Source organism: Ips typographus, linkage group LG1 (genome assembly GCF_016097725.1).
Source record: "Ips typographus isolate SLU linkage group LG1, UJ_Ityp_2.0, whole genome shotgun sequence".
Lineage (NCBI taxonomy): Eukaryota > Metazoa > Arthropoda > Insecta > Coleoptera > Curculionidae > Ips > Ips typographus.
In genome coordinates this window covers 1,188,084-1,212,452 of record NC_138422.1, presented here as the reverse complement: position 1 = coordinate 1,212,452, position 24,369 = coordinate 1,188,084, and the positions used below count along the sequence as shown (strand labels likewise).

Genomic DNA, 24,369 nt, shown 5'->3' with positions numbered 1-24,369 from the left:
TAAATAACGTCAAAACTGTCAAACCATGCTCAGAAGTTGCAAAAATCAGTGCTTAGAAAGGTTTTTTTGCAGTATTTGATATAAAACATGTTTCTGAGAATTAAGACAGTTATTTTGCCAATTATCACGTGACCGTCTACTTAAATAGTGTTCTACAATCACGTGACAACTGTCACTAACGTCAAAACTGTCAAACCATGCTCAAAAGTTGCAAAAATCAAGATTTAGAAACCTTTTTTTTCAGTATTTGATGTAAAACGTGTTTCTGAGAATTATGACAGTTATTTTAACAATTATCACGTGACCGTTTAGCTAAATAGTGTTCTGAAATCACGTGACAACTGTCACTAACGTCAAAAAAGTCAAACTATGCTCAAAAGTTGCAAAAATCAGGGATTAGAAACGTTTTTTTGCAGTATTTGATATAAAACGGGTTTCTAAGATTTATGACCGTTATTTTGACAATTATCACTTCATAGTGTAGCTAAATAGTCCTATGAAATCACGTGACAACTGTCAATAACGTCAAAACTGTCAAATTGTGCTCAAAAGTTGCAAAAATCAGGGTTTAGAAACGTATTCTTGCAGTATTTGACGTAACACGTGTTTCTGAGAATTATGACAGTTATTTTGACAATTACCACGTGACCGTTTAGCTAAATAGTGTTCTTAAATCACGTGACAACTGTCAATAAAGTCAAAAATGTCAAACTATCTCAAAAGTTGCAAAAATCAGGAGTTAGAAACGTTTTTTTACAGTATTTGATATAAAACGTGTTTCTGAGTTTTATGACGGTTATTTTGCCAATTGTCACGTGACCGTCTAACTAAACAGTGTTCTTAAATCACGTGACAACTGTCACTAACGGCAAAACTGTCAAACTGTGCTCAAAAGTTGTAACAATCAGGATTTAGAAACGTTTTCTTGCAGTATTTGATATAAAACGTGTTTCTGAGAATTATGACAGTTATTTTGACAATTATCACGTGACCGTTTAGCTAAACAGTCTTCTGAAATCACGTGGCAACTGTTACTAACGTCAAAACTGTCAAACCAGGCTCAAAAGTTGCAAAAATCAGGATTTAAAAACGTTTTCTTGCAGTAGTTGATATCAAACGTGTTTTTTGAGATTTATGATTTCTGACAATGGTCACGTGACTGCCTAGCTAAATTATCCTTTAAAACCACGTGACATGTCACCAATGTCAACACTTAAATTATTAATGAAAAAAACAAAAATCTCAATTTTTGAAGTAGGGTTTTATAGCAATCAATGGTAAAAAAAAATTTGAGAACTTCTGTTAAAAGACACCCTGTATAATAATGTAAAACGAATGAATTTGTTTTTGTTCTACTCTACTCTATACTACTCTATTTGACTGATTATTCTACCGCCATTAAATATTTTGACTTGGCAACACTGGGCTTTGGAATAACACATCTGTCGGTACTAACACTAGAGATGAGGTGCGTTATCGAGCGTTGCACAAAACTTACTGAAAAGCTCAATAATATTAATACTCTGTTTTTCAATAAACAACCAAACTGGTTGCCCGCCACAAGCATTTTATCACGTTAAGTCACGATTTTAATAATTTCCACCACATCAAGAACGCGGGCACACAGTGGTTGAGCACAATTTCCACAACACCGCGAATGGCAAAAAAAAATCCCATCAGTTGCATTCTGCCGGCAATAACGCGACCAGATTTCGTGCCTTGTTTCTCTTCCCCACACACACACGAAGTAGGGATTTATTTAATTTTCCGGTTCGTATTGTGCAGCACCAGATAAGGGGACGAGAAAAGTGATTGACGTGACAAATGTAATCAAAATTAAATGCCCTAAAGTGTTGATATCATGTTGTGATTAATTGCTACATATTTCTCGCGGAATTATTACTTTTATTTGAATGTAAACTGGGTTGAAAATATATTTCAATGGCTACATGAAATGGGCTACTGGTCAAAAGTGTTAGGTTAGATTTACTTAAATGCTGCACATGTAGACGCATAAAATTTTGTAATAGTATAGTACGTAACTAGTGCTGTAAGAAGCATTTTACGCACGATAAGAAAAAAGTTACGCACAAAGCCGCGTAGCGGCGAGTTTGTAATTCCATGAGTGCGTAAAATGCCTTAGAGCACGTGTGACGTACTATACTTTACCTACGACCAAATGGAAAGTCCTGTTTTCGCAATTCATATAATTCAGAGTAACTTTTCATTAAAAAAGTATATTTTCAACGTATTGACATCATATTTGTACTAATCATAGATATTATGCCACTAAAGAAAAAAATAATAATGTAATAAAAAAAATCACAAATTATGTTACTTAAATAATTATTAGTGTTGTTCTTAAAATAATTATTTATGGTGACATTACAGTTATTAAGAAGAAAGGGAAAACTTTCAGTAATATTACTTGATGTGTTTGCTATTGCAGATAATATTCTAGACGAAGTGGTAGTTACTTAAAACTGTATGAACAATTCATTATGCGATGATCTCCATCGAATATACACTGATAAAGGAAGAAATGTAAAGAAAATCAATTTTTCCCAGCATTAGAGCGATAGTTTGTGGCCGATCTTAAACCTGTGCGTTTTTTTTACAACTGTGCGTAAAGAGGTTACATGGGTATTATTACGTAACGGAAAACTATGCGTAATTAGCTATTTACACTAAGGTCGTAGGTAAACTCTATTTTTGCGTAAAAAACAGCTTTCTGCTTGCTATTAAATAGCTATTTATGTAACCAGTTACGAAAAGATCGATTTTGTGTAACGAATGAATGTTTTTGTTGAGAATTTGAATGAGTTACACAATAAGACATTTTCGAAACGTGTTGCATACATAATTTTTTCTAATTTTGACCAAAAAGCTGTGAAAACCATCTTTTAAAGTGATTTAACACAAATATTCACTTTCATAGCACCTTGTATAAACTGTAACAACGACATGTTATGATGGATGTAGCCCATATGTTTCTACGGAAATGCATAAAAACAGGAAATGATGAAATGAACTTTTCATAACTAATTACATAAAGTGATACTTTTCGTAACTAGTTACGAAAAGTAAAACGTTTTGTCACTCTAATCAGTTTTGAAAAGTGTCACTTTATATGCCAAAATTAGAAAAAGGTATTTTCTTCCTCTTTTTGATGATGTTTTTATTTTTCAAAATAACCTTAATCGAGTCTTGTGGTGGGATGGTAATAAAATTTGTATTATTGCAAAATTTCAAAAATGAGGTTATTTTTACTTTTCTTTTTTTTTTTTTTTTTTTTTTTTATTTATTATATAACATGTTACAAACATTCGGAAATGTATACATTTAGTCAACATTAAATTTGGTAATTGTATAAAATAAAATGCGCATAAAATCTTTACTACAGTAAGGTAAAGTTAAACAATAATACTAAATTAATACAAAACAAAACATAAACTTAGAGTACCTGCGATTGTTATGTTTGGGGTGGTGCATTATCAATACACAGCTATAATGTGTGAGTATTAATATCAATAGTTTGAAGCGAAGTGAATTCTTCAATGGAGAAGAATGCTTGTTCAATTAAAAATCGCTTGATTAGAGGGCTAAACTTGTTGGTTAGTTGGTTTCTTACTTCGAATACATTGAAATGAAACCTTCAGGAGTTGAAATACTTTGATAGAATTAAATTTGTAAAAAGCTTGATCAAGATATTGGAAATAGTATATTGTTCAACGAGCATGTAATGATATTACTCACGAGAAGGTTTGAATGTGCCTGGCAATACAAATATAAAAATGAACGTAATATTCAAAACAATGAGTATTATAGTTATAGTTACGTCATTCTCATTTTGTTTGACGTGGTTTTTGATTAAATTAAATTTTTTAATATACAAATTCGTTTTTTTTTATAACATTTACAACGTAACCGAAATTCAGAATGATAACATATGCAAACAAACTTATTCGAACTATTTCGATTGTAAATTTGCTCAAATAATAATTTCCTTCTAGTGGCACTATACAGATCAGCCATATGGAGACGGGAGGCCTCCATTGTGTAATGGAGAATTCCCCTCACATTATCAGCCATTCATTGCCGTATATAGATGACAAATGTTTGGGAGAGGAATTAATTTAATTCGGTTACCGGTTTTCTGCTTCACATTATGCAATTTGCATTCCTCGCGCGATTAGGTACAAACCATACATAACTCACTCGAGTGGTGTTGGTTTAATTACGACCACCGTACAAAAAGCAGCTTTTTAGTAAGGATGGTGGATAAAAGGGGGGTGGTTTCATTCATCTCTCCTTACAAAGGAATTGTTTCACCTTTGTCAACATTGCGGGAATGTTTCGTCTAATATTTCGGAAATAGCGCGAGTAAGATCAAATAAAGTGGGAGAAGCGGTATTTTCCAACAATAATCCACCTCTCATCGCAAAATGTTTCATATTCGTTTCAAGCTCGTATATTTAAGGTGTTTCACCTTAGAGTGTAATTAACAATAGCGTTTCAACCCGTCATTAATTACCAATCACCATTAATTAACGAAGTAAAATATTTATCGACCGAGTACCAATGAACCAAAGATATTCCGAAGCGAATTCCGGGATAATAGGAAACAATGGAGCACTTTCTCGTATTAAAGTCCCATAATGGCGCCTAGAAATGAACCGAACTTCGACAAACTTCACGAAGGGCCTTGATTTATTATTATCCGTGCGATGGCTTCTCGATTCCAAAACCCTGTTAGTGCATTATATGAAGTCGTTAATGATTTATGCATACACAAGCAGGATGATTTGCGTAAAATCAGTTATACTTGTAAGTGTTCTCTGTCCCAGAAAAAGTGACAGCGACGACATTAACTGTGACGTCATATTGAAATTCACTTATGTCTTAGATTAGTTCTCAAAATCAAAATTAAAACTCTGCAACTGCCAAAGTGTTGACACAACCAATATTACATCAGAGTGATGTTTTTCATGCAATAGCTCTCTAATCGTTGCCATTTATTGAACCACTCAAGTAGGACATTTAAAGACAATTTCCAAGACTACAAAGCGATCAAAACCAGAACTCTGTAACTGTCAAAATCGCCAAGTTATGGGCAATCAAACTTTATTTAAAAATTAGCTTCAAAAGCTTCAAGAAAGCATTTTGACAACTTAAAGGCAGTAATAAGAAATTTGCTGCTCTTAAGTTTCGGAAAGTCTTCCTTCCTTCTCGTGTTGATTTGACAGTTTTAAGACACAGAGAAGCTTTCTCTGTTTTTATTTTGACAAACTGAAGATACCACCAAGCTTCCTTTGTCTCCAGTAAAAGGTTTCTAAGAGTTATTTTGACAATCTGTAGGCTTTTAAAGTGTTGATTTGACCACTTTAGGTCTTGAGGAAGGCCTTTTCGGATAATGATTTTGACTATCGAAAAGCATTAAAAGACAACTACAGACACAGTATACGAAGCTTCTTGCCTACATGAAAAAAGTTTTCTAGCTTCAATTTGTCATTTCACTTTTGAAAATGCTTACAGTATTAATATAATAACTCAGAGTCTTAAGGAAGGCTTCCAAGCAACACTTTTGACTATTCAAAGAAAGAAAGAAGCCTTTTGGTTTTAATTTGACTACTGGAAGACAGTAGTCAGAAGCTTCATGTTTTCAAAGGCTTTATGGCTACAATTTGACTATTCCTACATATTAAAATACTTACAGTATTATAATATCACGTGACAACTGTCACTAACGGCAAAACTATCAAATTGTGCTCAAAACTTGCAAAAATCAGGATTTAAAAACGTTTTCTTGCAGTATTTGATATAAAACGTATTTCTGAGAATTATGACAGTTATTTTGACAATTATCACGTTACCGTTTAGCTAAATAGTGTTCTGAAATCACGTGACAACTGTCAATAACGTTAAAACTGTCAAACCAAGCTCAAAAGTTGCAAAAATCAGGATTTAGAAACGTTTTTTTGCAGTATTTGATATAAACCGTGTTTCTGAGTTTTATGACAGTTATTTTGCCAATTGTCACGTGACCGTCTAACTAAATAGTGTTCTACAATCACGTGAGAACTGTCAATAACGTCAAACCATGCTGAAAAGTTGCAAAAATCAAGATTTAAAAACGATTTTTTGCAGTATTTGATATAAAACATCTTTCTGAGAATTATGACAGTTATTTTGACAATTGTCACTTCATAGTCTAGCTAAATAATCTTATGAAACCACGTGACAACTGTCAATAACGTCAAAACTGTCAAACCATGCTGAAAAGTTGTAAAAATCAGGATTTAAAAACAATTTCTTGCAGTATTTGATATAAAACACGTTTCTGAGTTTTATGACAATTATTTTGCCAATTGTCACGTGACCGTCTAACTAAATAGTGTTCTACAATCACGTGACAACTGTCACTAACGTCAAAACTGTCAAACCAGGCTCAAAAGTTGCAAAAATCAGGATTTAAACCGTTTTCTTGCAGTATTTGATATAAAACGCGTTTCTGAGTTTTATGACAGTTAGTTTGCCAATTGTCACGTGACCGTCTAACTAAATAGTGTTCTACAATCACGTGACAACTGTCACTAACGTCAAAACTGTCAAACCAAGCTCAAAAGTTGCAAAAATCAGGATTTACAAACGTTTTCTTGCAGTTGTTGATATAAAACGTGTTTAAACCACGTGATATGTCACCAATGTCAACACCTAAAAAATAATTATTAATGAAAAAAATAAAAATCTCAATTGACAAACTGAAGATACCACCAAGCTTCCTTTATATCCAGTAAAAGATCTCTAAGAGTTATTTTGACAACCTGTAGGCTTTTAAAGTATTGATTTGGCCACTTTAGGTCTTGAGGAAGGCCTTTTGACAATCCGAAGAAAGGCTTGAGACCCTAATTTGACAATTTAAATTAAGAAGCTTCCGGATAATGATTTTGACTATCGAAAAGCATTAAAAGACAACTACAGACACAGTATAGGAAGCTTCCTGCCTACATTAAAAAGTTTTCTAGCTTCAATTTGTCATTTCCCTTTTGAAAATGGTTACAGTATTAATATAATAACTCAGAGTCTTAAGGAAGGCTTCCAAGCAACACTTTTGACTATTCAAAGAAAGAAAGAAGCCTTTTGGTTTTAATTTGACTACTGGAAGACGGTAGTCAGAAGCTTCCTGTTTTCAAAGGCTTTATTCCTACATATTAAAATACTTACAGTATTGTAATATTTATAACAATTCAGAGTCTTGAAGAAGGCTTCCAGGCAGCACTTTTGGCTGTTCAAAGAACGAAACAAATTTGGTTTGAATTTGACTACTAGAAGACGAATAATAAGGAGCTTTATGTCTTCAATCAAAGACTTTTTAGCAACATTTTGATAATTTCTATTTCTAATTAATGTCATTTATTTTGACTTTCTTATCAGTTCGTCAGAATTGTCTTAAGCCTAGTTTATAAAAGAAATTTTAACTTTAGCTGTAACTTTAGCATTAGTAATAAATTTAGTATTAACCCTAAAAAAAAAGGGTGTTTATAAAACCCTTAATTTAACCATACAGTTTTCTGAAAGGTAACCTAACTTTAATGTTATTTTTTTCAAGTTTTGCTGCCTAATTCCACATTACTGCACTAAATCAATAGCAAAAGGATATTCTTTGAATTTCTGTTTAGAAATTTCATAAATAAAGCAAAAATTCAATCTTAAAAAGAAGTTTGAACATTGGAGATTTAACTTTAGTATTAGCTGTAAGAAAATTTAGAATTTTATGTAAAACCAAGGTCAGAAGTTACAGCTAAATTTACAGTTAAAGTTAAATTTTGTTTATGAACATCACAATTTAAAACCACTGCTTCTATTCTTAATGCTAATACTAAAGTTAAAACTAAAGTTAAATTTTGTTTTATAAACCAGGCTTTAAAGAGAATAGTTTTGAGTCCAAAATTTAAAATACTAATGTCCGTTTTCCCAACATTGGCTAAGTTGAGTTTAAGGACAGCTTAGATAAGTTAAATGTAGACAGTGTTATTATGCATCAATCACATTCAAACTTTAACTTAAGTTGTACTTAAAATTGCGTGGATGTGTCAGGGAAACAGGATTAATCAAAGTATTCAGCGCAAAAACAAAAGTTGTTCTTTTGTCAGAAGTAATTTTAGGTTGTCAAAATTGTTGGTTTGTTTTCTTTTTTGAAAGCCCAGAACCTCGACCTTCTATCAGCTTGAACTTTGACTTTAAACCGCCTTCTATTTACTGAGATTTTATCGAAAATGACATTTATCCATTGTTTGTGAAAAAAAAGATAAAAGAAAAAGCATAATTTCGTTATTTTGATCCACTCGCGGAATCTCGGCATTCGTTTGATGGAAAGAACAAAAGAGCGGTCGTCGACGGTTCGCCAAAAGGGCTAAACGTGACGGGTTGTCATATTAAATTAAGAGACGGCCAAAGTGAAACGGAAGCGAACTGTCGCACACTCGACGATAATATTCCAAATTGGGTACAAAAGACGTACAGAGGCCATGTCGATTCGATAGGGCGAAGGAAATTAGAAAGAAAATTCGCCCACTATAGGAAAGTTTGACGGAGCGAAAGACTCGTTTGCATTACGCCCCGTTCTAAAAATAACAGTCCGTTGGAGCGAGCAAAATGACGACTTTTAACTAAAAATCCCCGAGAATTACGTGAAAAACATTTGACAGGACGCCCTTTCGATGAGGAACGTCATTGTTTTCCATTAAACTGCAAAAAATCAACCGAGCTATTAGGGATTTTAAAGGGCGTCGGTAAATACCATTTGCGCGACCTTTAAGCAAATATGACTGCGTTTCGAAATATCAAAGTATTAATGAACTTTACGGATCGAGGACGGTAAGTTTGAACGTCTCATTTACCCTCTCAAACAATGTACGTGATTACTGCTCGAATTGGCTATTCGTGCTCAGCTAATATTCGTAGTGAAATTAAATTCAAACACGAAATTTTGAGCCCTCCCGAGACTTAAACCTCAGTTTCGCTTTATAGTTACAGAAGCGATGGTGACAATAATAATACAACTATTTACTAGAGATGGTAAAGTTTAACAGATTTTGTCCACGACCAACCAATAATGTACTAATATTCAGCGTGTTGACAGAAGCTAAATGAAGGTCATATAGCGTCAGAGTGATTAATGAAGAGGAATAATGATCATTATTCCCTCTCGACCTAAAGGTGGTTGCACACCAAGCATAAAACATGGGATATGCGGTATTTCTTGCATGTATTATTTATTTTTTTTTTTTATTATTTTTTTTTTATCATTTTATTTCATCCACTTATGTCTTTGCAATTACTGCTAATTCAGAATACCATTTTCTTAACAAATACACCGCAATAACACAGTACAGGAGTTTGCCAAATCATTAGGTAAATTCCATAATTTATATTTGAAATATTTTTGGTGCATGACCGTCCTTAGTTCTGTGGTTTTTTAAGTTGACATTGACAACGTCAGTGCCCTTGTGGTCGTAGGCGGCTGGTGTGCGCACCGTGGCCTTTGTCACATGCCACCATATAGTTATGTAAATAAATTGTTCACGTGATCCATTTTTTCCCAAATTCTGTCACGACTTGTACACCGACGGCCATTCTAAACGCGATCCTAATCGTATCGAGTTTGACATTTTAGTTGTTATGGCGGATTTCAATTTTAATTTGGTAATTTTATAAGAAATATTTGCTTTTTTCGCAGTAATTCTTGTTAAAAATGAGTTCGGATAGTGATACGGAACCAGGTTGCACTCCACCAGAAATTATACAGGCTGCCAAAACGACAAGTACAAATTTGCTACCAGAAAAATCGAAATCATTGTACTTGTCACCTTACAAAAGTTTCATGGATTGGAGAAGTACTAAGCAGATTAATTCATTTTCTGAGAGAGTTTTATTGGTTTATTTCAATGAACTGTCCACGAAATACAAACCATCTACATTGTGGACCAACTATTCTATGCTAAGGAGTACGCTAGACATCAACTACTCCATAAATATTGAAACTTATGCTAAACTACGAGCCTTATTTAGCCTAATTTTTACATAATGCTGAAGACACAAAGTATCTTGCAATAAAGGTAAAAAAAAATATAAAAACCATCTCATTATTATTTATCCTGAAGTGTCTTGATTTAGGTTGCCCTTATAATGGGCATAATGGGAGCTTGCAGAGGACATGAACTTTATTCTATGAAACTTGCAGATGTAAACGATCTTGGTTCATCTTTGCTGGTTACCATACCACAAACGAAAACAGGCGTATCGAGAAAATTTATAATAACCGGCAAATTTTATGAAATTTGCAAAAAATATATTGATTTACGCGGAAGAGTTACCAAGTTAGATAGTTTATTTCTGTCGTATCAAAACGGAAAGTGTGCTGCACAGAAAATTGGAAAAAACAAATTTACGGCCATGGGTAGGAATATCGCATCCTTTTTACAATTACCTAATCCAGAAAAGTATTCTGGACATTCGTTTCGCCGTTCCTCTGCTTGTTGACGCAGGGGGGGATATAACTGCCCTGAAGAGACATAGCGGATGGAAAAGCTCCACTGTGACCGAATCCTACATAGACGAATCAATGACTAATAAGGTTACCACTGCTGAAAAACTCAGTAACTCTATACAAAGCACCCAAAAGTTAGTTGCAAATATTCAAAATATTTCTACTGTTTCCACACATAATTTCGATATTAACCCGATACCTACTATAAACTTCAATAATTGCTCCAATGTTAATGTAACAATCAATAATTCTAAGTAATTTTCTGTTTATAAATTAAAATGTATCCCGACAAACCTTTTTTAGTAATGTCCTTAATGTAGGTACTAGTTAGAAATTGTTAATTATATATTAGTATAACTTAATTTAGGTTAGTACACTAAATCATATTTATTACGGTCAAAATTACATAATGAATATGATTTAATGACTTGCTGTTCCACTGTTTTGGACTGAAAATTTATTTTATTATGTTAAATCAATTAGCATGAGAAAGAAACAGTATCTACATAAAAGAGTATCAACTTCTAATTTGCCTGCACTTGGCATTAGAGAAGAAGCTTGCTACTCTTAGTAAAAGGCTTTCAAAAAGCTTTCTTCCTGGCTTTTTGTGTTGATTTGACACAGATAAGCTTCCTCTGTTTTTATTTTGACACACTGAAGATACCACCAAGCTTCCTTTATCTCCAGTAGAAGGTTTCTAAGAGTTGTTGTGACAATCTGTAGGCTTGAAAAAAGTTGTGATTTATCTTGCTTTTCCGTCGACCACGTATTAACAACTTTTTTAATGGACGATAACGGATACAAAATCGTTCATTAATGAGTCCACCGCCCTCTGTACAAGAAAGCCTAGAATGTCACTTTTAATAGCGGCGTTAGCGGTTTTCGTTTTGTACACAAACCTATAGAGATGCAGTAGAAAATATATTTTTTTTTATTTTTTCGTGTAGTTGGTTAGAAGTTGTGAGTGAAAAATCAAAGAACGCTTCATTCCTGATCCAGATATGTATAGATATGGCTTTTTATACCCAATAAAGTCCAGCCAAAGCAAGTTTGGTTAGAACCCTTTGTCCTGGTACAACAAACTAATGTGAAAACTGCTCAATCAAAGAAAATTTGGAAATCCTTGAAGCTAGGTAAGCAAAACTGGTAAATGGGTTTTATATTATTACCAAAACCTTTCTTTTAAAACGTAAATGTGCCAATGGGACTTCTAAAAGCTGTCCTGTTTCTTCAGAGTAAACCTTTGTTGCTCTCAAAATGCAGGCGGCCTCAAAATGTAACTCACATACCTATGTATGTAAGAGGCAATAAGTTTACTGAATGAGAAAGCATATTGTACTTACCACTGAGTATTGTGTTGGAGTAAAATCATTCCAGTTCAAAGCTTTCAACCACTGTTGGGTTCGAGCAGGGTCTTTTGGAAAGTAAAAGACTGACACTTTTGGGCCTTTCACCAAATTGCTTTTACAATTTGGCAAACAACAAGTGGACGGCATATTGTAGAGGCAATAGAATTTAAGTTAAAAAACCAACCACAAATTATAGAACAATGAAGGAACAATAACAATAGTGATAACACAATAAAATGAACACAAACTACACTTTCACTAGAACAATAAACATATAAACAACAATATATAATAGCAAACCAAAATTACTTTGGCAAGTAATCCCAAGTCTTGACTTTAAACCTTAAAAAATAATTTAATCATCGAAAAACTCAATTTCCACAATACAAACAAATGCAAACTGTCAACCACTATTTCGGCCATATTGGAATTTCTGGCATGCACCTTCTTGGCATGAGTCCCATTAATGCATGATTTTTCAATTGTTTTACTTTAATGCACGATTTTATCAAAGGCAACCAAATAGAGCTCATAGTATAGTTCCATTCTACTTTATTTGTATTAAACAGAGAGAAATAGACGCATATTATTCAGTTGACATCCACCATTAGCGACAGAACCAACTGTCACTGTCATTGTCAAGGGTGCCTATGATTTCGGTTTGCCGTATTGCCTATACAACTGACAATTCGTTTTTTTCAAACTTGTTAGAATAATAAACATTTATTATTAACTACAGTCGACGGAAAAATGTTGTAACCAACTCTTATATTAATGAGCGATTAATAATCTCAATTTAATTTAACCATTTCGATTTTTAATCGCTTTCATTAATACACTCGTTGGTTAAATAACTATTAAACTAACTTTTACACTTGCAGTGGACTGCGTGGACATAAAAAGGCAACAATTTTAATAAAACCCAAATATAATGTTCTATAAATGCCTTTATTCTTTTATTGGCCAACTTATTGTAGTTCTGAAGACTTGATCAGTGAACTAAATCTGTACGGGACATGGGGAATGTGCTTTACATTAAGTTGGTTGAGCCACTTTCTAGAGTCTCTTATTTCTGTGTAAATGACGCACATTTTGGCTGTTTTGCCAAAATGTTACAATACAGTCCAGCCAGGCCTACAGGAAACTATGTCAGTGTACTCAGTCATCATTTTCTGGATTGTTTGATTTTGAGGTTTGAGATTTTCCTTTGGCCAATCTTAGATTTACCACACCTTTATAGTGTCACAAATGGAAAGTCCATTAATATAAAAGATGGACTTATTAACTTAAAACTCGAGAGGCAAGGTCAGAATGTGGTATAAATAAGGCTCGACATCTGTCAGTAAGGCAGACGGTAGAAGACAGCTAGAAGACTCCGTCTCGTGCCACACCATAATGTAGTCGAAATAGTAAATCATTTTAAATTATAATTATCGCGACTGCCAAACCCTCCAGAAAGCTAATCATTGTTTATCAAATGTATCATAAGTAAAATCTGTTTAATTATTGTAATAATTTATGAATGTAAAAGTTATTGTTTAAAGTGTTACTTTTGGAAATTATGTTTGATGATTTTATTATTCTTCTTCTTTCTTTCTAATATGGGTGTCTTCGGACGTTGATGTCCAGCATTTTGGAGGTCTGTTTTCTGTTTGTTCCAGTATTTTCTTCTCTGTCTTACTCTTTTACGTCCAGTATTTTGCTAGGCACTGTTGTCTAAAGTCTTCTGATTATATTATTTTCATTTCAACCGTTCCCATCATTTGTAATGTTTTCGATTGCTCTTGTTTCGGCTGTATTCGTTATGATAGGTACCTGATCTACTGTTTATGTTGAGGTATTTGTTTTTCCACACAATGTCTCTTAGGAATCCTGATATTCGAGACGCCTTCATATTTTGTTCTCTGACTTCATTCTGTAGATTTCCCTAACTTGTCAGTTCCTAAGTATTTGAACTGATTTCCTATTTGAGTCAATCTCCAGTTTGTAACACATCATTCAATAAGTCCCGGGACTAACCCACAGGTGGCACTACAAATCGCATTTTTATATTTTTCCCTTGAAGTACCATCTTTCAAACGACAGCTGTCATATCCTGAGCTCATTCCCTCCAATATTTTGTTTGTGAGAATTTTTTAAAGTGAACAACTTTTGAGTTTTTTTAAAACATGGAAAAAAGTGATTTTCGTGTGCTGATTAAACACTGTTTCCTGATGGGAAAAAACACCGTCCAAACAGAACAATGGCTTGAAAAATGTTACGGGGACTCTTCTCCATCGAAAACAACGATTCGTAGTTGGTTTGCTGATTTTAAACGCGGTCGTACAGACACAAATGACGCTGAACGGTCTGGACGCCCAAATTCGGCTGTTGTTACAGAAAACATCAAAAAAATCCACAAAATGATATTGTCTGATCGTAAACTGAAAGTGAGTGAGATAGCTGAGGCCTCAAAGATATCAGAAGGCAGTGTGTTAACAATTTTGCATGAACATTTGGGTATGCGAAAGCTGCTTTCGAAATGGGTGCCGCGAGTGCTCACTATTGACCAAAAACAACAACGAATTGATGATTCAGAGCGCTGTTTAACCGTAATAAAAAGGATTTTTTGCGTCGATATGTGACCATGGACGAAATCTGGATCCACCACTACACACCTGAATCAAAACGGCAATCATCTGAGTGGACTGGACCCGGCGAAAGCCGTCCAAAGCGACCAAATACCCAACAATCGGCTGGCAAGGTTATGGCCTCTGTATTCTGGGATACACACGGTATATTGTTCATTGACTATTTGGAAAAAAGGGAAAAACAATCAACAGCGACTATTATTGTGCATTATTGGACCGATTGAAGGATGAAATCGCACTAAAACGGCCCCATATGAAGAAGACTTCTCTTTCATCAAGACAATGCACCGTGTCACAAGTCCATAAAAACGAAGGTCAAATTCAACGAATTGGGTTTCAAATTGCTTCCCCACCCACCGTATAGTCCAGACCTGGCCCCCAGCGACTACTGGCTGTTTTCAGACCTCAAAAAAATGCTCCAGGGAAAGAAATATCAATCAAATGAGGAAGGCATCGCTGAAACTGAAGCGTATTTTGAGGCCAAGGAAAAATCGTTCTATAAACATGGTATAGAAAAGTTGGAAAATCGTTGGAATGATTGTATCACTCTAGAAGGAAACTATATTGATGAATAAAGACGAATTTCATGAAAAATAATTGTTTTTCTTAGTTGGTCCCGGGACTTATTGAATGAAGTGTTATCTTGTTGGCTCTTTTGATGATACGAGACGTTTGGTTTTGTCTGATTGATTAAATGAGTGAAGTAATCTCTGAAAGTCGTCTTCAGAATCCGCATCGTCTGCGCAGCAGACAACATTGAAAGTAAGTGTTCCCCATTTTGTATCTTGCTCTTTTAGGTAGATCTCCGACAATTTTGCCCATAATTATGTTGAATATACAAGGGCTAAACCACCCTGTCTTATTCCTGTGCGTATTTACACTTCTTCAGTTAAAATAGATGTCCTACTCGGTTATTGATCTCGTATATTAGTTTTGGAGATTTTACTCTGATTTACTAAACTGATAAACCGATTTTTTTACATAACTGGTGTCACGTTATCGATAGTCCAGCAACTGCAATAAGGTTCGAATATTTCACTTTTAACCGGATGCTCTACGTTGAGCATATCGTTCTCTCCACCGTTCCCCGGTAATATTTCATACGGGATAGGTGATTTGTTGCTCCAGTCCTCGAGTCTATTAATCAAGCGCTTTGCTGTTAGCGACACATTTTGTCGCATCGATCGACCAAAGAAGAGGTCCCGTGTTGTGTGAATTATATCGGCTGGTGTTACGTTTCCACCGGGCAAAGAAAAAATAGTCGAAAAAAAAAGATACTTTACGATTATCGAGTTTGAATTATGTCGGAGTGGAGCAGCCAGCTGAGCCCTTTTTCAAGGGGGAAAAACTTTCCTAATTAGTACGGCACACGTTTCCGGTGCCCGACAAAATAAAAATATAAACTCCAAGTGCCGTTTTACACCTGTGTCCCCTTAAAACGCGACCGTATCGGTTTCGTATTCCTTGGCAATATCCAAGAAACTTTCAGACGTTACGAGATTAAGGACAAGCCGCACCATACGACAGCTTTCCGCGTGCCAAGTTGAATTTTAAAATTTTTATTGCTGCATGTTCACTACCGCTCTTTTGTTGTATCGATAATGCTATTTTTACAGCGATAAGTCAACCATTACTAATTCCGTCGCCAAACGTGACGTACAATTTTGATCTTGAGAGGAAACGTAATTGAAATATGGTACTAGAAGTTGACTCTAAATTTGTCACAAAAAAAGAAGATTTTGCTGACATAAGTCACGTACGATCACAGAAAATAGTGCTGGAGAAATGTGCAACTTTTGCAGAGCAAATGTCAGAGACACTGCGGTGATATCCCAGCTCTTTTGCCACTCATTCATCACCCATTGCTTCCATCTGGCTACTTTTCCCTGCTATTTGGAATTCCTGGCTAAAGATAGTCTGCCTTTCCACTGCAATCTCACCGCATATCCTCTGCCTGCGAGCCTTGCTACGGCACTTCTCACCCGTTCCACCACCCGGTGAAAACTGGGTGTACTTCCACAGCCGCCAGGCAGTCCGTGTAAATCACGAAACTCCCCTTTTCCTTCCCCCCTATCATTGTTAATGCTTCCTCTATCTCTATAGCATCTCCGCACTCAAACTGTCCCGCTCGTGATCCTCCCAAAAACTCCTTGTTTCATCCCAATTGCCCCAGACACCTACTCACGTTCATACCTCATACACTCCAGCATCAGCCCAGACGACCTGTTCCCCCTCCGTCGAGACCTCCTCCTGCCCATGTCCTCTAACCCGGATATGGTTTGTCATCCTCCGTGGCCACCTTCCTATAACATCAGACGGAGGCCAATAGAAACTTCCTCTCCGCCACCCCCAAATGCCTTTTCACTCTGCTGTCATTCGCTCTAACTCCCCAGATTTGACTTCCATACAGCGCTGCCGGTGCAGCCACTCTCTCCGTGATTGCTCTCACTTTCTCATCTCAATCTTCTTGACAGACACTCCGGCTACCAAGACCACCTGGTCATCCTCAAATACCTGTCCATACACCGCTCCCTGTTCATCTCTCATTCATACAGACTAGCCAAAAGAACGGTCCCAGGCTTGATCCTTGCGGACAGCCCCTAATTACCCGTTTACTCACCTCCCTACTCGCTACTACCCTATCATTCAGGAATTGCCAGGAAATTTCCCTGAGACCTCCTGACACCCCATCCACTTTCATCCTCCTGTCCACGTATGGCGGCCACGCCATGTTGAAAGAAATTTTCAAGTGACCAACAACCATTCCTTGTATCTCCGGAAACCGAATTGCCTCTCATTGAAGCCATCCTTCCTCTCGTGCCAGTTAATGACTGAGACAGTCAAAAGTTACCAGAAGAGGAACGACTCCTATTTTGATAATTTGATTGCATCAACTTCATTGATTTAACTCAGTCTCTAAGCCAACCTCACGCGAAGCATGTTCTAAGCCTATTTGGACATCTTTTCGTTTCCAAAACGAGTGGTGGAGTTTTCTTCACATATTTTGCGGATTTGGTCTGTGGTTTCCTGCTTAGGAGTTTTAAATCCATTGATCTAATATAAATACTTATTAAATATCATCATACACTATCCTAAAACCGGGGTGTTGTAACAAATTAAACCTCACCTTCGACTCTGTTACAATATCTTTGGCAAATTGAAAGCGCTATCGATGAATCCCGGTCGTCTGTAAAGTGTAGCCATTACAAAGGACAGTGAAGATTTAGGAGTGGCGATATTAAACTGATTCGTCTTCCGGGAGATTTAGTTGTGCCGCGATTTATTCCCGACGTCACGGCATCAACGAATACAAGTGCACCAATAAAGTTTATATTGGCGGCCATTTGCCCCCGAGACGACACGACCGAGTCCCATCAAAGACCGCTTCGGGACGTTCTTTCACCTTGGGGAAGCCGCTCTTTTTTTTGTTTTTGTCAACAGTGGCAACCTAAAGAAAGTTAACAATAATGAAAGGAAATAATTTTGTTGTACACAGTTTGACAAGCTTTCCAAAAATGATCCATAATTTTCGCTGAAGGAATCTCCAACTAGTAATCACAGAAATAGATACGTCCATTGGCCACAAGTCAGAAAACGTCATAGTCACGTGAGCATTCAACCAATGATACTTGACATTTACTGTTTCTTAGTTGGAAACCACACCTACTATATTACAGTAAACTGTCATAATTTTATAATTGTCAATAAAATAATTGTCATAATTAATTATAATTATAAATGAAAATGAGAAAACTATATTATTTTGAAAGAAAACATTCTAAGAATCTCACCTGTTTTGCATGCAATATTTGCTTTTTTTTTTTCGAAATCTGTATAATTCATCGGTCCGTTTATTACTGCAACCAACAATACACCAGGTTCACATCTGCTCGTGGAAGATGTGGCAACATAGAGCATAGTTCCAACTGACAGTTGGGTAAACATTTTGAGGTTAGGAATTTTAAAAAGTTGAAAAACACCAAAAACTACAAACAGAAGAAATAAAAACTTAATTTAGGGTTGTTTAAGTTTATTAATTAGTGCTGTTATTGCGAGACCTTCGTAGAGTTTAAGATTTTTCTTCACCAAACTGGAAAACTTGCAACATTTGGTGGTAAACAAAGGCGGAAAGTTCCAATCAAACTTTGGCTTGGGAACAACAACCACATTCAATTTAAATTATCTGGAAAGAACATCACAGATAGGTACATTCAAACGAGTCATTAACAGCCCAATAGCAACGTTTCAAGAATTATTCCATAAAATTTGCAAGAAAGGAAAGGCAATGTGTGTATTCTGGGGACTATTAAATCCTAAAGCAGTGTTTTAACTTATAACAGAATTGTTGGTGTTTTAAGAACTTGCTTCTTGGTTTTGTGATATAAATTGCTTATTTATTTCCTTTTGTAAATTTACCCAGCAGCATTAAATACATATCAATTTGGTTTTGTTGTTGGATTTATTTAACATGTTTTTTCAATTTCAGTTCAATTTATTGTAAGAGCAGGTAGGTCCCTCAGTTAAAGAAATTATCTAATTATATAATTGTTTATGAAGAAAACTAAACTTCTTAGATAAAAAAGAAACTTGAGTGTACTTTTTAAAAATTTTATTTGTATATTTCATAATGTGTAAATAATACAATTAAAATAGTAATTTAATCTACTATCTGATGTAAAAGTATTTAACAGTAGCACCATCTGTTTCTAGCCTTATAGTCAGAGAAGATTTATAAGGGCTAATTCTGCAAAATAATGGCATTTGATCAAATTTATGTATTAACTTGTATCTTTCTAATATTACCTGAAACTTATTAGAAATTTGTTTTTTCAACATTCTGCATATGGATTTTGACAACACCATTATAACCATAGCTTCAAACACCTTTTGTTTAGAGCAATTGATAATGGGACTTTTTAAATTTGGACCCTTTCAAAGCATGATAAGCAAACTCCAGATTAGGCAAATAAAGGTACCTGAAACATAAGCTATTTAGTATTAGCAGCTCATTAATACCTCTACCAGAGTTCTTTTTATAGTATTAGGTAAATCACCTTGTCAGCTTCTGCTAAATACTCCTTTACTCTATATCCATGTTTCTTCGAGAACCACTGGCTTGAATAAACTTGGTTTTTGTAGTGTTCTTGTAAAAACTGAATAATAAATATGATGCCCATAAAATATGGGCTGTTTCATTGTGACAGTGTTTTCTATTAGAAAATGCATCCTTTTCTGTTCCACAAACTCTAGTTCCTTCAGAATGTTTCACTGAGCCCCTTGATAGTTGTAAAGTGTATTAAAGTGGCATGTTCAAAACTGACTACCGAAACACACACACATTATCTAGTCTCACACGTAGTATCGCATTTCAATCGAAATACTCGTTAAAATATTGTGAAATTTACATCAAAAATAACAAATGTCTCTGTTTACTTTCTGCCAACAATGGCGCCGTTTTCATTGCCGACGTGACTAGATGACGTCAAAATTCTATCGCGCTCGGAACATACGTCCATTGGCCACAAGTCAGAAAACGTCATAGTCACGTGAGCATTCAACCAATAAAACTTGACATTTACTGTTTCTGAGTTGGAAACCAGTCAGGGATTGCCTCTGCGAACAGACCTACAATATTACAGTAAACCGTCATAATTTTTTCATGCACCCCTTGAAATTTACTAACACTTTGTATAATTCATCTCACGTGACAACTTTTGCAACTTTGCGCACCATTTAATGACGTCAGCGGCGTCCACACTCCATTTCAGAGCTACAATGTTGAAATTGGCTCGGACTTAATTGTCACTGTCCCGTCTGCACCGGTTAGTACATTTTAACTTAAAATTTTCTTTCTTCCAGTTAAATGCAACACGAAGCTCTTAAATTTTAATGTAATCACTTAGGTCAAGTCTGCAACTGCTGACCAAGAATAGGTAGTTAAAATTTCAATCAACTAAAACGTGACCCGTCTTCCATCCCCTTTTGTTCCCAATTAAAAACGGGACACAGTTCACAGGACAGAACAATCATAAGTTGAATCTCGTTTTATTCGTATTTATTGGCTTTGTTTCGATTGGTCAATCGATCAGAGCAAGACAGTAACAAAATAAAAAAAGATACAAAATAGAAATAGAACTGACACTTGACACTGATGACATTGACATTCCTATTTCAGTCGCAGTCAGCTGTCAAACGACCTTTTCGGTTTTCCCTCCAACAAATCAAAGCGAATAAATTGAGCGCTTTAAATAAAAGTCAAAGCAGAAAATAAGTCATTTCTATAAGAGTTGTTTTTGTGATTACTTTACTCACTTGTCTTTGTTAACGTCAGTTGTCAAATTATTGTGAAAATCCTGTTAATATTTAGGATCGACTAGTCAATCCAAATCGTTAATCTGCGTTGTTTATATGGTGGTTTACTTGATCGGATTGAATAAGCGGATTCAATTTGCTCGTTATATTATATCACGCTTTTGAATTGTTACTCCGCCACTGGGTTTTGTGCCATCCTTGTCGTAATAGGATGCAGTACGATCAGAAAATACGGGTAACCGAATAGGTGGTATTTTAATTATAGCTGGAGCTTAGCAAGTTCCAATCTACTCGGTCCGATAATTAGTAGTGAAACTAATCGATTTGTTTGGTCGGGTCAAGCTTGAACTTGCACAAAGCAGTCGTTTTCCTGTTTTCCATAAAGATCAATTCGATTACTAAATGTTTTATGTAATAAAAAACGCGTACCTTAAACTCGACAGCGACTTCTCTTTCAGATTCCCGGGGGGAGAAAATTGAATTGATAAATTACGCGCGGCTTACATAACTGCCAGTTACGTTAAACGAGTCGACTTAATGAAGTGTCAAACTTGTTTTCAAACTTTTATTTTTATCCCTTTTTTTTCCAGTCGCCTCGATTTTATGGCCGCCGAGCCTATTTTGCAAAAACGTCAGCGGTTTTTTCTTTTATTTTCATCCTTCGTCATTGTTATTAAAACTCCCTTCCATATTGTCTTTCTTGATTGATGGTGGATCGTCGACTGTCAAACGTGTAATATTCAAACGACATCTGTCATTGGCGTTTCAAGATAAGAGATACTCCCTCTGGTGATCAGTTATGAAAACGGTTTCAGGCAAAAGCAATCCCTGATTGGTTTGCAACTCAAAAACAGTAAATGTCAAGTTTTATTGATTGAATACTCACGTGACTATGACGTATTTCGACTTGTGATCAATGGAATTATCTATTTCTCTGATTACTAGTCGGAGATTCTCTCTGCGAACATAACTAATATATAGTAAATATTTTACTTTACCAGGAAAATTTGACCGGTAAATTACCAGTAAATTACTGATAAATTACAGATACTGTGTTTCTGGCAGTTTTCTCCCTGACTGTACCAAATTTTGTAATGTTCTTTCATGTTATTGAATAGGAAATTTAATAAGGATTCCAAAAAAGTGCTTAAAACAGTCATTTTGTTACTCTAAGTTAGTTTAACAGGCGATTTTGTTCCTAACTTTTCTTTCAAATCGTCTTTCAGAAAGTTTATACTTTGACACCACTTTTCTCCAAGACTTTACCTGATTTTGTAGTGTTTTTTTAAGTCATTAGATGGGAAATTAATGAGGATTCCAAAAATGTACTTAAAAACCTGATCCGGTCACTCCAAGTGCGTTTTACAAGCGATTTTGTACCTGACTGTCCTTAACAGTATTTAATTTTCAAGTTGTGTTTTTGTGAATTTGTTGCACCAAACAGTTTTTCTTAAATAACTCAAAAACGGTGAAAATTACAAAAAAACTGCAAGAAACTGAAAATGTTTCTAATCAACTCATTAACCCAACGCCGTAAGATTGCAGGACAGTTTTTGCTTCCAGTATACAGGATGTGCATGAAAAGTATGGTGGTTCACTATTTTTGTCACAATGTAGGCAATTTTTACGATAGAATTTTTTGCTTTACACCACCGAAAAGAGGAACTTCAAACGGTTAATTTGAGTGGTGTAACCTCCCTGAAATCCCAAAAACAACAGAGTTACAGGGTGTTCAAATTTCAGATCATAATTTCAATTGATTTACATATTTGTTGCACCAAAGAAGTAAATAACTCAAAAACGATGAAAGTTACAATAATTACAATAAAATTGCAAGACACCAAAAATATTCCTAATCAACTCATTAACCCAACACCGTAAGTTTGCAAGACAGTTTTGGCTTCCAGTATACAGGATGTGCATGAAAAGTATGGTGGTTCACTATTTTTGTCACCATGTAGGCAATTTTTACGATAGAATTTTTTGCTTTACACCACCGAAAAGAGGAACTTCAAACGGTTAATTTGAGTGGTGTAACCTCCCTGAAATCCCAAAAACAACAGAGTTACAGGGTGTTCAAATTTCAGATCATAATTTCAATTGATTTACATATTTGTTGCACCAAAGAAGTAAATAACTCAAAAACGATGAAAGTTACAATAATTACAATAAAATTGCAAGACACCAAAAATATTCCTAATCAACTCATTAACCCAACACCGTAAGTTTGCAAGACAGTTTTGGCTTCCAGTATACAGGATGTGCATGAAAAGTATGGTGGTTCACTATTTTTGTCACCATGTAGGCAATTTTTACGATAGAATGTTTTGCTTTACACCACCGGAAAGAGGAACTCAAGACGGTTAATTTGAGTGGTATAACCTCCCTGAACTCCCAAAAATAACTAAGTTATAGGGTGTTCAAATTTCAGATCACAATTTCAACTGATTTACATATTTGTTGCACCAAAGCAGTGAATAACTCAAAAACGATGAAAGTTACAAAAAAAACTGCAAGAAACTGAAAATGTTTCTTATCAACTCATTAACCCAACACCGTAACTTTGTAGGACAGTTTTTGCTTGCAGTATACAGGATGTGCATGAAAAGTATGGTGGTTCACTATTTTTGTCACCATGTAGGCAATTTTCACGATGTAATTTTTTGCTTTACACCACCGGAAAGAGGAGCCCAAGACGGTTAATTGGAGTGGTGTAACCTCCCTGAACTCCCAAAAATAACTGAGTTACAGGGTGTTCAAATTTTAATTCACAATTTCAACTGATTTACATATTTGTTGCACCAAAGAAGTAAATAACTCAAAAACGATGAAAGTTACAATAATTACAATAAAATTGCAAGAGACCCAAAATGTTTCTAATCAACTCCTTAACCCAACACCGTAAGTTTGCAGGACAGTTTTTGCTTCCAGTATACAGGATGTGCATGAAAAGTATGGTGGTTCACTATTTTTGTCATCATGTAGGAAATATTTAAGATGGAATTTTTTGCTTTACACCACCGGAAAGAGGAACTCAAGACGATTAATTTGAGTGGTTGTAACTCCCTGAACTCCCAAAAACAACAGAGTTACAGGGTGTTCAAATTTCCAGATCATAATTTCAACTGATTTACATATTTGTTGCACCAAAGCAGTGAATAACTCAAAAACGATGAAAGTTACAAAAAAACTGCAAGAAACTGAAAATGTTTCTAATCAACTTATTAACCCAACACTGTAAGTTTGCAGGACAGTTTTGGCTTCCAGTATACAGGATGTGCATGAAAAGTATGGTGGTTCACTATTTTTGTCACCATGTAGGCAATTTTTACGATAGAATGTTTTGCTTTACACCACCGGAAAGAGGAACTCAAGACGGTTAATTTGAGTGGTATAACCTCCCTGAACTCCCAAAAATAACTAAGTTACAGGGTGTTCAAATTTCAGATCACAATTTCAACTGATTTACATACTTGTTGCACCAAAGCAGTGAATAACTCAAAAACGGTGAAAGTTACAAAAAAATTGC

The 24,369-nt window shown here is 35.2% G+C and overlaps 1 protein-coding gene and 1 long non-coding RNA gene across 2 annotated transcripts in view; one reads left to right on the top strand and one right to left on the bottom strand.

Moving 5' to 3' along the window:
- The window catches only part of LOC145735716 (uncharacterized), a 150,678-nt gene that overhangs the window by 60,284 nt on the left and 66,025 nt on the right, over nt 1-24,369 (top strand). The gene's annotated exons all lie outside the window — the stretch shown is intronic.
- On the bottom strand, nt 19,196-20,203 carry LOC145726774 (uncharacterized). The gene is made up of 3 exons (XR_014177680.1): nt 19,583-20,203; nt 19,332-19,504; nt 19,196-19,272 (listed from the first exon to the last, which is right to left on the bottom strand). It is a non-coding gene; the product is annotated as an uncharacterized LOC145726774 (long non-coding RNA).